The 14912-nt window shown below is 35.8% G+C and overlaps 1 protein-coding gene across 6 annotated transcripts in view; it reads right to left on the bottom strand.

Moving 5' to 3' along the window:
• Positions 1 to 14912, bottom strand: part of KCNIP4 (potassium voltage-gated channel interacting protein 4) — a 389223-nt gene that overhangs the window by 121482 nt on the left and 252829 nt on the right. The gene's annotated exons all lie outside the window — the stretch shown is intronic.

Below are 14912 nucleotides of genomic sequence, written 5' to 3'. Positions count from 1 at the left end.
GCAAGGACCCAGGGCTCTTCCTTCAATTTCAGTGACATGTTCACTAGACCAGCACCATGTCTTTGTTCATCTTTCTTCTTCTGGTCTAGCAAGTCTGACAATTTGGGTTGCACCAACCAACCACTTTACTGTCAGCCCTCCAGTTTAAGCATCTGTGGGATGCAGGAGATTCCATGGCATACACAGTACAACTGGGCAGATGTACCCATAGCCTGACACAGAAAGAATTCCAGGTCTCAATTTGAACTGCCTCTCATCTCCAACTGACACCATAAAGCATCTAATACGTAGCATTAGAGAGCTGAAAATGAGATCCATGAACATTCTGCATGTCATTAAAAAAATACAAAAAACCCCAAAAAATACAAAAAACCCAAAATACACGTGTATGTGTGTTTGTGTTTCTGTGTGTGTGCACCTATCCCCATGCATCCAGTCTCCTGGTCTAAGGTGACATGTAAAGCCCATATGCAAGGTTTAAAAGCTGAATTTTGCACAGACTAACCTGTACATGCCCAGGTCTCTTTTTGGATTAGAGTTATCACTGATCTTGTTATTTTTTTTTCCCTCTGCAGTTTCAGTTAAGTTAGACAACCATGTAAATACCACATTGCTAACTACAATTTCACAAAATAAAAAGGCAAACCAAAATACATAAAAGGAATTTATTGTCATTAGCAAGCTCATTGACATCTCTTGTAAGAGAGTATGAAACAAAAGAAAATATTAAATATATCTTACTTGAGCAACAAAGCCCCAACAAGAATTTAACCTTGTTTCTGCCAATATTAATTGCACTTCTTTCACACGTTGGCACTTGTTTAAAAACTGTGACTCTCAGGTATGTCAGCAGTGAAGTCTGGTATGTTTTAGAGCTATTAAGAATTTCCAGACATCTCATGGTTAGTATAAGAAAGCACATAATAATTACAGCAATTTCCAATAGAAAAAGAGAGACTTCTCTCTCACAGAAATTCTACCATACAGTACAGATTGGCACACTACCGCAGTCTGAAACTTCATTTCTATAAGGTATTTGGAGTTTCAATTTCTTTTTCTCCAGATACCGCCAGCATTAGGGAGTTGTTCTGCAGAAGTGCTGATAAAAAAGCACTTTTTTTTTTTCCTAGGCCTTCATTTACATATGTGCAGTGTGCAGAACACCTTGTATTCCTCCTTAGTATTAGTCATAAGTCAGGTGAGCACACAAAAATTCCGAGCATGCAAACAACAACAAACTCATTCCAGCTATCCAGAGAGAACAGTACAAGCTTAAAGACTCAACTTTTTAAAACAACTTAAAATACACAAATATAAAATTCACATTGCAATTTCCTCACTTTCAGCACCACTTAGAACATTGGCTTTGTTCAACAGGCATGCAACTGATACTTTTTTTAACTTTAAAAAAATGCTTTAGCAAAAAAAGATAAAAACCCAGAGAAATTATTTTACTTTAAAATTATCTTCAGTGGAACATCTGCCTGATTTAAAAGAAATAATCCTCAAATGATTAGCTTAATATTTGGAAAACACTACTGAAACTGAGTGTAGGCATTCAGCTTAGAAGAACTGAATGAAGCCAGTTGCAGCAGTTGTTTGATTCCCCTCTACTCACAGAGAGACATGTTTTTGTTCTTGGTTTTTGTTTGTAATCCCAGAAAATAAAAATAATTCTGGATGGCAAGCCAGAATTAGCTTTAGCTCCTTTTTTTTCAACCATGTGTAAGGTATTTGTATTGTTCCACACTGTTTTTGCTTCATCCTTCAAATAAAAAAATTACATGTTGGAACCCTCCTGCCTCCCACTTTCCATGAGAATACTCCTCCTCTTTCCAGTTGGCTGCAGCATTCCTTGCAGTAGCCAGCATGCTCTACAGATAGCTATAAATTTTAACTGGAAATACTTAGTCCCAAGCAAACTCATATCAATGACTTCTGCATAATTAGACTTCTTCAGGCACACATCCAAATAAGCAAATGGGAATAAATCAAATAATTCCATTTTCCCCAAACTGAAAGACAATCAAGTTTTCATAAACTGAAGTTATTAATTCCTTAATGCAATAATATAAAACTTAATTTTAGTCATCCGTGATTGTTTCAAGTATATATTATCTCTTTACTACTACAGATTGAATGAGATTCATTTAATCTTCATTGTTACAATCCTAAGTCATTAACCTAAACTAGGAAGGTGTGAAATTAATGTTGCAACAGCCTCAAATTTCAGTATGCTGAGGGACGTCTTTAAAAGCAGCAGAGCATAGGTTAATTGCTTCAAGAGAGTTGAAAAACATATTTTGCCAGATTATTCAACAATCTTTTTATTTTAAAAAATAGTGTCATTTAATCCAGTTATTCAACTTTTGCCAACAATTTCACAGTTTAGCATAAAATTTGCAATTTAATTAAATGCTAATAAAATACATCACTCGTATCACCTGCAGACTAGGATGTGGGTGGCTCAATTACTTCAGTATTTACAGCTCACTGAGTTGTGAAGGGCAAATGGAAACTTTTTCACATTACTAAACGGCACTATTTGAGAACTAGCACTGGAGGAAGATATGAATGCTCCAAAATTGGAATAATAAACACAGAGGCAGAATGAATATATCAGTGCTCTCTTATGATAAAGGGAAACAAAAAAAAACCAACAACTCCTCTCTCATTAATCATTAGGACATATTTTAAATTGAGAAAGTGAGCATTTTAAGAAAAAGGAAACCTGATGTTTGTTGTGCTATTAATCAGTCTATGTCTGTACAGATCTTAATCTCCTATTTCTTTCAATTTTTACACATTTTTGTAAGGCAAACTGTAGGTGGCCTGTTAGAATTATTAATGGCTTTCCCTGCCCAGGTTTATTACTATCTTTTGGTTTTTGTCATTAAAATATACAATAGCTCATCAGTAGCCTGATGAAGTTCACAGGTATCCTTGGCATTTTTCCTCCAAGGTCTGAGAAAGTATGAGAAATACCTGCTCTATCCCAAAACATCTTCAATGCCCACTAAGTTAAGTAAAAAATCAGGAAGGCTGCAGTCCAAGGTCCATGCTTTAGCCATAAAATCTTCCTTCTCTTGTACTGATGACATCATATTTTAGAGCTTCTGTAGCTACAGATACCAGTATCTGCATTTAATGGTACTAATTTGGGATATTATTTCATTCAGCCTAAGTCCATCATGCACATCCTGGGCATTACTTTTCTTTATTCACTATCTCAAAAGACAACTTGTATTCTTAAACAGCTGTAACTTCAGAAAACTGAGCTGAAGCACTGCTGTTCTCCAGCTGCAGGACCAGACATTGGCCATTGGCATGGTAAGCACATCATGGCACAACCCCACAGGAAGGGCTTGAGGCTGCTGTCAAGCCATTCTCACTGTCCTAGGGCCCCTGTGAGGGGGCTCAAGCATTGCTGAATGAGTCAGAGACCTCAAGGTGATGCAACTGCACATAGTTTGCATCATATCTGCTCTTGGTTGCTATTCAAGTAGCCAACAGTGTGAAGCAAATATGTTTTAGAGAGTTATTTCTGCTTCCATAGCACACAGGACTGCTCTAACAGACCAGGTTAGTCCTCTGTACAGTGTCTAGAGGAGGGGAGGTTTCTGGCATGTTCAGAGAAGTCAGGCTGTCGCAGGTCAATGGGCACATGAGCTGTAGGTCAGTTGTGACAGGAATAGTAGAAAATGCTGCAGCAGACTGATGTGTCTACATGGGGCAGAGCAGCAGTTGTAGAGGAAGTTCAAAATAAAGAAATCATTAACCAGAAAGACAGCAATAACATTTTAGGTATTTACATTCTTCCAAGGTGTTAAGACACATAATGCTTGTACGGTAAATAAAAAGAAAAGTAGAGAAGAAAAATTAACAAGCAAAACCCCACTGATCTGTTTAAAAAAAAAAAAAAAAATCTTTATTTTTATGTAAGCATGTGTAAGGTATTATTTGTGCGTCTACATCTAGCCTGGGAAAAATACTTCACCAAAGTCAAAGCAACTTTGCCCCAGTTCTTTGTACTAATGACCAGTGTACTTTAGATTATCTGAAGAGCAGCTGTTGGCAAGACTTTAGAAGAGATCTAAGCCTTTATGTAGAGCTGCAAGAAAAATCCTTAAAGATCACCTTATTTGTATCGACCTTAGGATCTACATAAAACCTATGAAATGCTTTCTGTTGTTGACTCATTGTGCAAGTGCTGCACCTAGCTGAAGCAGTAGTGTGTAATGCACAGTTAAAGCTGTCCTCCCTACAAGGCTACCATTTCAGCTGTTATCTTCACTCAGTTTGGAAGCCCATATTGACCAATACTCATTGTACTTTCTCTTTTCTCTGCTGTACTTTCTATACATTCCCTACTTGAACAAGTCCCTCAGCCCCTCTTTGGAAACAGGCTCATTCTCAAGGCCCGTATCTATGGTAGTATCTAAAAAAAAAATCAGTAAATCAGAATTGCACAGGCTTGATAATGTTACAAGGAAACCCTGGGAGATAAAGCCAGAATTTTTTTCATTCTTCATGTGACAAGAGACTAAAATGGCAAGATGATAAAAAAATGACTGCTTAACAATAGGTTATGGACAAACATCACTTTGCACAATCTACTGCTCCTCCGAGTGATTTGGGTGCTATTAGAACTCTTCAGGCTAGTTTGATTTTTCAGTACCTGATGGCACATAAAGGGCACAAATTGAACCTTCATCCCAGAGAAAGAAACCAGTCCAGTAGTCAGACGATTAGAAGAAGAGACTAAGGATATGGCAACTGGGAACTTTAAAGGAGACAAAGGTAAGCAAATAGTTTATGTATGTTCACAGAGAAGAGTACTTTAGTAAACAAATTAGGCATTCAAAAATGGGTAGAATTATGATCAGTAAATGGAGACTAGAAAAGGGCATTGTAGACGTAGCATTGAGAAAAAAAACATAAAAACAAGAGCTGTATAAATATACCAGAGAGATTAAAACAGTGAGACAGCATACAACAAAAGAGAGAATAAGTATAGATTTTTATTTTGTATTTTTACCTAGTCTGGCTAGTAATATTCAGTTGTTTTTTTATTCCTACCCTTTCCCCCTGTTTTGTAATCAAACAAGACAAGAGCATGAACAAAATGTGATGCTCTTACATACTTCTATTTTTGTGGAATGAGAAACGTGTATTTTCTTCACAGGTTTTTCATATTACTTTTTCCAACTGGGAAATAAGAGCTACAAGGATCAGATATATTTTTAATAGACAATATGGCTTCACATGGAAAATGGAAGAATCAGAAAAAAAAAATCATTATTTAAAGTTGAAGTATAGTGTCCCATTCCCTCTGTCTTCCTTTTCACAGCATTTTCAGCTTCCATGTTAAAATGTGTTTGAAGGCTCTACATTGTCAGACTGCAAAGGTTTTATCACCATACATGCACACAGTCTATGACATCCCATGACAGAGATGTTTATCCTAGCATGCTACATGAGAATGCAATGCACAGAATGGATGACAGAGGAGAAAGCCAAACGGGCTGGAGGATGATGATTTCCACTCAGGAGCAAATTCCAGTATGTAAGCACATCAACATGTAACAACTGCAACAGCAGGAACAAAGGATTGTGATAAACAAGTTGATTTTTTCCTTCTGTCACTACCACTCTGATTCAGACAGTTTTTGAATAAATACTTATAAAATAAATTATTTCTAAGGTTTTATTCTGATTGAATTATTCCAAAAATCTTAGAACATCAATTTTGCATGAGCTTGACAGTAACTCATAAGATATTAATATGTATGTTTTCATTAGTTAATTGAGCTTACCATAAGGGAGAAAATATTAAAATTTAATAGAAACTACAGTATGGGAAAGTTGAGGCAGAGCAGAAAGTGTTACAGCTATGTAATCAAACCCTTTTAGAAAGACTATGCTTTTATCTGAAAAAAAGTATCACTCACATGCTTAAAAAAATTAAGACAAGGAGAAATCTTTTACCTTGAGGAGTTCTTATGGCAGTAGAGTCAGTAAATCTGAAGACAAAGCATGCAAAACTTGCAAGGGCAATTTTATGGACTGAGCTATGCAGCAGCAAGACATAATAATCTCTGAATAAGGTCAAACCAGGATATTTCTGCCACGTAAAACTTATGCCCTGCTAATCTCTTGAATATTTCAAATAAGTCAATAAAACAGTGGTATGGGGACAAAAAGGAGCAATTAAAATTAAATCTCAGCCTTAGGAAGTCTTTACTATTTCACAAGAATTAGATGAATATCAACTGTTTAAATAATGGAGAAGAATTAGTTATCAATTCCAATATTTTTACCTATAACACTGCAGAAGTCATGATCGGTAGTATATCTAAGGTTATTATATCCAGAGGTTAAAATGTCCTATTTAGAAGTCAAAAAAGGCTAAAGTGAGCATCAGTTTGTTTTGTTTTCCCTTGGTAAAATCTCTAGGCGAGAAACCTTTGGGGCCAATAAGAACTTTTTTGAATATATTTAAAATTTTTGATGTTAGTGACTTATCTTGCAATTACCAGTAAGGATTTTCTGAAAACTAATAAGCAATCAAATATCAGCATTAAAAAAAGCTATTATAACATTGGTATTAACTAACCAAAATTGAATAATTAAGGTCACAATAGAAGATCGACTTGATAAATCAATGTATTAAAAAATTGTTTAACTACATCCCAAATCAACATTCTACATCAGTCTTGGGGTCAAGAGAAGAACAACTTATATAATGTTAATAAGGATTAAAAAACTGAAGCATTGTTTTCTTTTAATCTAAAATCCCAGACAGTATTCTAGCCAGAGCAGTAATCCTGACCTAAAGGACACAAACTGCCTTTCTATTTCTTTTGCTCAAGTGTGGTTTCCCAGAGCAAGCAGTGTCATCAATTAAGCTGGTCTTAAAGCACCCAAAATAGCTGTTCCAGCTCAGCACTTCAGAACTTTCTCCTCACATTTCTGCTCAGGAATGAATATTCTCTTGCTTCCCTTTGTACACTGCAACGCTAAACACGTACAAAGGACTCACCTGGGGTGACAAATAAACTACTTTTGAATTATAACATGCCAGATTTCAGGAATTTTCCTTTAACTTTTATGGTGATTAATGTCTTTTAAGTGTCAGTTGTGAGGTTTCTGGGAGATCTTCAAGCTGTTACATAAACTATGGACCTATATTTCCATAGTTGGTTGTAATATCAAAGACATCAAAGGAACCTGATACCCCTGACAGACCCCTGTCCTGACACATATGAGTTACATGAGTTTGAAGTAACCTCAAGGGTTAACTAGACACCATCACTATTTACTTCTTCTCAGTAGCTTTATCAATGTTACAATAAATACAATGTTGTATGGAGTATGTATGTACCCAGTGCCTCAGTTTTGCACAGAATTAAAAATAACCATCTACAGAAATAGCTGTAGGATCTTACCTACATGAAAGTATTTTACAAAACAAAAGGCATTGTTATGGGTAAAAATCCAATTTTCCCTGGGGTCATGGTTTCTTCATTCCTGCTAAAAGCAGTATCTCAATAAGCAGATTGCATTGTCAGATGCTATTTCCTCTGTTTCACATCCTCAGCTTTTGCAATGGGGATCATGAACATTTGTGGCAGTAGGAGGTGGCCCAAAGGCTTACAGAACACATCACCAACATTACATATATATATATATATATATATATATATATATATATACACATATACACACACACACATATATATATATATATGTAGATAGATAGATCTATAGATAGGTAGATATATGTTTAGACAAGAAGAGGAAGGGTGCAGGAGGATTCCTGGTCCAAAGAGCTTGCAATTTAGATGTTATACTTGACCAACCTAAAGGCTTTTGCTCCTGCAGCCCTGCACAGAGCTGCTAACCCAGCCACAGCAGGGCTGCTCTGCTACAGCACCAGGCACAGTTCACTTCTCAAGCAAAGCAGCACAACTCATTCCATGGTAATGACTTTTTCCAGCACAGCTGTGCAGGCCAAACTCACCTACCTTTAACTTTGCTGCACATTACCCTGGAAAATTCAGTCATGGTGAGAAATGTATGCAGATTTAAAAAATTGTAGGAAACAAAAAGAAGCACTGACAGGATTATACAAGTAGATTAATGTGGTAGAAGTCACGTGCCACTTGCCAGCTGGTTACTCAAATATGATGTGGCCACAACACAAAAAATGAGTCTTCCCTAAGGGGAGCTCTGAAGATGTTTCGCAGAGTATCTTCAAAGCAGGAGTTAGAATATTCAGTAAAATAAGAAATACATAAGAAATCAGTTCCTAGAGTCCTTTTCTGCAATTACCAAAGAGAGTTGCAGTTCATACAGTTGTTTTAGCTATGGTGACCATGCACAGTCTGTAATGCTTCAGCAAAAACCATTCTAGACATTTTCCCAGAAATAAATTAAACTCTTTCAGATCTAAAAAGCACCCAGGCTATGGAAAAAGTTTGGAGATGCTAAAGGGTGGTATCTTTTCCTTAAATATTTGCTGGTTTTAAAAAAAATAAAAAAAAACAAACAGTGAGAACAAAGACTTCTAGGCACAACTTTAAAAGCATAGTATCTTTGGCAGTTTGTAACCCCCTTGTGAGCAAGCTTAATTTTCCAATGTAAGTATTATACATCCTCAAAGGAGTAATATGTGCCTAAACCTTAAATTTCATCATGTTAATAACAATACTTGTCAGAGCCATGTACCATTTATATATAGAATTCAACACAAAGTGACACTGGGCTTATTCTCCTGGTGGTTATCGATGGAATGTTTTGTTAGAATGTACTGATTAGCACAAGTTTGAAGTGCAGTGCTTTCTGGAAAACAGGCTGAACTAAAGATTCACTGGCAGTCATATTTCAGGTTTTTTCTAAATTTAAAAATAAATAAAACAACATAAAACCAGGAAAAAACAGTGCCAAGTTTCACATGGAGCTTTGACAAGTCAAACATCTGCAATTTTAGTTTAAGATGCCTCTTATATATTTCAGGTATAAACAACTCATTTTCAGTATGCATGATTAACACTCAAGGCTGTGAAATGAAAAACTGGACAAACTGGCAAAAAGTTCAAAAAAACAGAGCAAGCTGTACTTCTTCATGCATTATACAGTTATGTTGTAGAATTCCTTGTCAAAAAACAGTTGTAAAAATTAAAAAGTTATAAGACAGAGATGGAAAAAAAAAAACCCCAAAACCAACCCTCTAGGCACATTAAATGTAAAAATTAAAAAGTTATAAGACAGAGATGGAAAAAAAAAAACCCCAAAACCAACCCTCTAGGCACATTAAATGCAGAGAGGTGGTATTTTTTGACTTTTGAATTCCAAAGATATCCAGTATTCCAGTGCCAAACTGGAATATATAAGTGCCAGAAAGATAATTTTTGTGTTCTTTTACACACCCTCCTTACACACTGCCAAGGCCACTCAAGAGACTGGATTCAAAGTGACAGGAATCTTTGACATTAACTCTAATAATACCCCCTATATTCCAGAATGAAAGCTAAAACCAGGACTAAAAGATACATTAAATTATTGTTTTCTATTCATTGTGTGTTCACAATAGGGTGGTAAATGTTAAAGCTACTTACAAGCTTAATTTCAAGATGCAGAAAAGATAGATTCAGGTAACTGAGAAAACCAGGATCCCCTTGTGGAAAAGAGAGATAATACTTGGAGTCAGATCATATCTGTACCCTCAGTCTGACCTTTTCAGCTTAAGCTTTTCATCAAATTTTCATATTTTTAGATGATCTCTTTACCAGCTCCAAATTTCCTACAGAGAACAGTGGGAAAACAGCCAGCTTTTACTTGGTTTATGACTTCACCTTTCTAATCTGATCTTTTCCCTTGGTATTGTCTTTTGAAAAAGTATTCTGAAGGGTTAAGCAATTCTTAAATACAAAAGCATCTCTCCTTCTATTCAAGAATAGATGTGACAAGTCAAAAATAAGATAGAGTGAAAATACACTTGTGATCTATAGGATAATATCAAGATTGCCTAGCTTAGTTGTCATGACAAATTTGATGTGTAAATTCAAGACACTAATTAGAGTCTCTGCACTGCCAAAGAGCTGATTAAGTGGTTCACTGCTGCAAAAAAGCTATTGCCATTCCTCCCCCTCTTCTCCTGTGTGACCCTACCTGCTCTCTGTTATTAGCTCTGGTACTCGCCTGATTGTAGAGTTAACTTATTTAACCATCAACACAACGGGGATGGGGAGGAGGAGAGAAAGAAAAATCACTTCATTGTGCTATTGTCAAGGGCCTGGCTAAAACAGGCAAGAGCCTCATCTCTGCTAGAGTAAGAAAAAGTTGATTATAAAAAACCCTTACATTTTTGAATACACATTTAAGAAGACTCCACTGAAGAGTCTAGTGGACATATTTTAGAGACATTTCATCAGAAGACTCATTAGAGAGGGTGAGTTCAGATCAGAGGACTCAAACAAGCACATGACTGACAAAGAGAGGAGTTTTAGCATGTGCACTGAAATGAGTCAGTAGTCACTGAGAATAACTAAAAAGTCCCCTAAAAACAAGTGCAATAAATCCTACTAATAAAAGTATGCTATGATACACTGAAACATATTCTCACTTAAATTGCTTGCAAATACATATAAAAAAAGACTATTAAAATAAATGAAAATAAAACTAACCATTACTTTATTAATCCTGTGGATTTATTACTCTTAGTTGGATGATTTTCCCCTCATAATATTTTTACTATTGTCAATGTAATGTTTATTCTATTTTCTAATCTATTTTTACAAAAATCCATAAAATGAACTGTTTAGTAGTGTCTTAGAAAGTTACATATTTTTGGAAAAAAAAAATTCTTCAAAATCTGCTACTTCTGAAACCCTATTGTTTCACCAAAAGATCTTCTCCAAAGAAGTTTTATACTTTACACTTACAGGACAAAATATTAAAAATTCTTCAAAGGCATACACATTTAAGGGAAAATAGATAAGAAAATAAAAGGCCAAGTAGCAGAACTGCAGAGAAGGTTCCAAAAAGCAGACTGAACTATGCACTGCACAAACTGACCCCACTCTGTCAACTGTGACGAGCTGTGGGAGAATCCCCTACTGGATTACTCTGACAAGCTTTAGTCAAATAAAGACAGAGATAAAATTAGGCCAAGCTGAGACTATGACAAGAAAATTAGTAAGCTCAGAAAGTATGATTTGTGATGAAGGCTGGGCTTAAGGAGAGAAAAAGGGAGAAGATATATGGGAACAGTATTCAAGCTGATTTCCACATCTAAGGGACTATGAGAATTAATTGGTTTACTTTTCAGAAAAGGAAACCTGGTTCAGGTACTGGGAATCCATCTACAGTTGTGAGCTACTAAATTAATCCAGAGTACGGAAAACACATAAACCAGGGAAAGTGCTGAAGTGTGAGCAAGCAAAGTTCTGAAAAATAGGTATTATTCTTGATACTCCTCTGCAAAAGTACTGTCCACCAGGCTTGAAACTAAACAGCAATCCTGTCTGCTTTTCTTGACACTGACTCCAGCCACAGACTTCTGATGTTCTAAACCAAAACTGTCATAATAATCTAGAGTTACTTCAAGAAAGTCAAAAGAATTGAAGAAGGGTGGGGAAATCAAAGCCTCTTCATAAAGAAAAACATTCATTATGAAAAGAAGAGTATGAAATATGTATTGTTCTCTACATTAAAAAATGTGCATTTCTAGCTGAGTATTAGAAGACAAATTTAAGATTCCTCTAGTCTTACATGTGTCTCACTTCATGCCCAGTACATTGGAGAGAAATATATTGTATCATATTTCAATTTCCAATGCATCTTTGTTTTCTTCAAAAGAGAATCAATAAGTTATAGCCACTTTTATTAAATATTTACCATGCTGCTCTTCACAGGGACTGTTATTATCCTCTTTTCAATTTCAGTGGCCAAACAAACTTCAAGTTAAATTTGACTGATGAAAAAAATCCACAAAACTTTACAGGCATTTTTTCATAACATGTTCTATGGTCATCTTGAGAAAAACTTTCAGCTAAGAACTCCAAATTGAAAATGAAGGAACAAGTTTTAATAATGGATGATAAGCATCAGCCTGCTGTTTACAGAGATAAACACATTTTCACCCTGGAAGAAAACAAGGAGTCATGAAATAAGCCAGTTCTTCCATCATAGCCACAGGCTGTGAACTTGGGAATAAGGAATTTATGCAGGAAAAATCTTTAGGTTAACTAGTGGGAAAAAAAAAAATCCGAGCAGCAATAGATTCCCAAGTCTATTGAAAACTTGCCCTGATTCTATAGAATCACAGAATGCCTCAGATTGGAAGCAACCTTAAAGATCATCCATTTCCCTTCCCCCTGCCATGGATATGGACACCTTCCACAAGTCCAGGTTGCTCAAAGCAATCCAAAGCGGCCTTAAACACTTCTAGGGTTGGGGCACCTACAACTTCTCTGGGCAGCCTGTTCCAGCACCTCACCACCAACAGAGTGAAGAATTTCTTCCATGTACCCAGTATAAATCTGCTCTTTTTCAGCCATTATCTCTTTTTCTATAACCACTCACCCTTGAAAAAAAAATCTCTCCAGCTTTCAACTCAATAAAGTCTTTAAAGGACTCTACTTGTTTAATCCTAAACCAGTTTATGATACCTCACTGAAAGGTAATATAAAGAAATTTTAAGATCTCTGCAACAGTAACAACCACTTCTCTTTCCTTTTATTTCTGCATTGTCAAATTTTAAAAGGCTATATTGCTTCTGTAGACATTCTTTCATGAATGATGCACATTTGTGTAGCTGACCAAAAAAAAGTCAAAACTAAAGAGCAAGATCATTTTTACTTTCTGTGGTTATCTTAGTTTTCTTTGTCTTCTGTGGGTATCCAAGAGGATTAAGGGGATTTGTTCAGAAGAAAGAGAGCTGTAGCTCTGGTACCAATTCAGTCAGGGGAAGACAGGGAGCCCAGAGCAAAGTGCACCTTGCTCTCAGAAAGGTCCCCAAGTAGGCACGTGGTCACACAACTTCTGAGACCCCAGCTGTGCATGTCTATGCTTTATGTAACAGAACTCCTGTCTGATTTTTCTTAAGGGTAATGCACAGTTACAAAACCAGCATTAGGTTGTGACACTGCTAAGTATCTACTTCACTGAGTATTAAGGGGGTTTTATTCCCTTTCTAAGTGATTTACAGAGAAATCATTAATTGTGAAGGACAGTGAGTGTTTCACACCTGAGCCCATGATTACAGGGCCACAGTGCCTGGCACTGACACACATGATGAGAATGTTTAACTACTGATATTTTACTAACTTTAAAATAGTTTAAACATTTTTCTAAGGTGATCCAAAGCCTTGGCAAATAGTTCTGGGAATACAACAACAATGACCCCCACAAGAGCATGACATCTCACAGTTAAATGACAAAGAAGAAAGGCAAATAAACTGCACTGCTTCCATTTGATCTTGAATGGGAGACTACTGATCATCCTTTTAAAGGATCAGACCAATTTTTGGGTTGCAATATATTATTCTCTGTGTATCTGAAATGTTAAAGAATTCTTTAAAAAACAAGGTCTAATCCTGGAGTAATTTTTCCAAAGAGAAAAATAAGCATATTTTATGCTTTTCTTACAAAAAGGAAGAGCGTCACTTGCTCAAAATAGACAATGAATTAGTAAAAATTAATATCCCAGCCTAAGTTGTCAAATCCTATATGATTTTGCATATTTCATAACATGCTATAATTCTTTCTTTTTGCTATGAATGGTGCACATCTTGGAGGTTTTCAGACAGCTAGATGCATCTTGCCACTAGGCAAGATGTTTGTATGGAATTCTAAAACTCTGCATTGGTTGAGCAGCACAGCAACATCCCTGATGTTCAAACTGCAAATAGTCTGTTTTTCTTTTTTTCATTAAATCTGAGCTAGAAGTCTTTTCTTTGTTCTTCAAAAACCATACTTTTTTTACTAGGGGAAAAAGAAAGAAGCCCCAGCTTTTCATACATAATTAAACAGTCAAAATCAGAAATTCTGAGGCTGCCCCTTTCTGTTAGACGGTGTCCATCTCAGAAGCACTGCCAACTCTTTTCTACACTCTTGACAGTCAACCTTGCACACCTTCTTGGCAAGAACAGGGGAAATACGTACACTTCCTTCTAGCCCTTTGATCTGATAATTCTAGCAAAAGAAATTTTAACTCTTCATTGCACACTAGGTACAAGCTATCTAGAAACTTGTTCATTGTGTAAATCCAGTTTAGTGCACAAGATTGAAACAATTTTAACATAAAACGTGTCATGGTTGCAACATGAGAAATTCTTATTATGCTGTATATAATGACTTCTCCCAGCTGACTACTCACATATGGAACACTTATGGAACTGATAATGTAATTAAATGTATTCAAAATGCTTCTAGAACAATGTTACTTAATCTAAGCATGCTTTTTACTTGGCAATCACAATATAATAAAAGTATACACACTCCCAGATAAGATCTTAGCTAAAACTGGCAACTTAAGAAGACATAATCTGTTTATAGCTTAAGTTTATAAACTAACAAAAACAATATAAACAATGTAAACATACATGTCTGCAGAACATTTGCTGTACTCCAATCAAATCCTTTTAAAGCAGATTTAAATTTAATTAGGGCAGCCTGAGCATGTAAACAAATATTCTGATATTTTAACATGTTGAAGCAGCACATATAAATTGGTATATGCCATTACAGAGATTCAAGATTTCACCTTCTGAACTAGAAAAAAGCAGACAAACTACAAAAATCAGGTAAAGAAGCAAATTTTTGGAGTATTTCTAGTTCACAAACACAGAGCTGCAGCACAGTAATTTATTCTTCTTCCCTCCCACAACTCCATCATTAATGCTCTC

Source organism: Haemorhous mexicanus, chromosome 4, assembly GCF_027477595.1.
Source record: "Haemorhous mexicanus isolate bHaeMex1 chromosome 4, bHaeMex1.pri, whole genome shotgun sequence".
Classification (NCBI taxonomy): Eukaryota; Metazoa; Chordata; class Aves; order Passeriformes; family Fringillidae; genus Haemorhous; species Haemorhous mexicanus.
The sequence above is the reverse complement of the archived record's forward strand: the minus strand, read 5'-3'. Positions and strand labels throughout refer to the sequence as shown.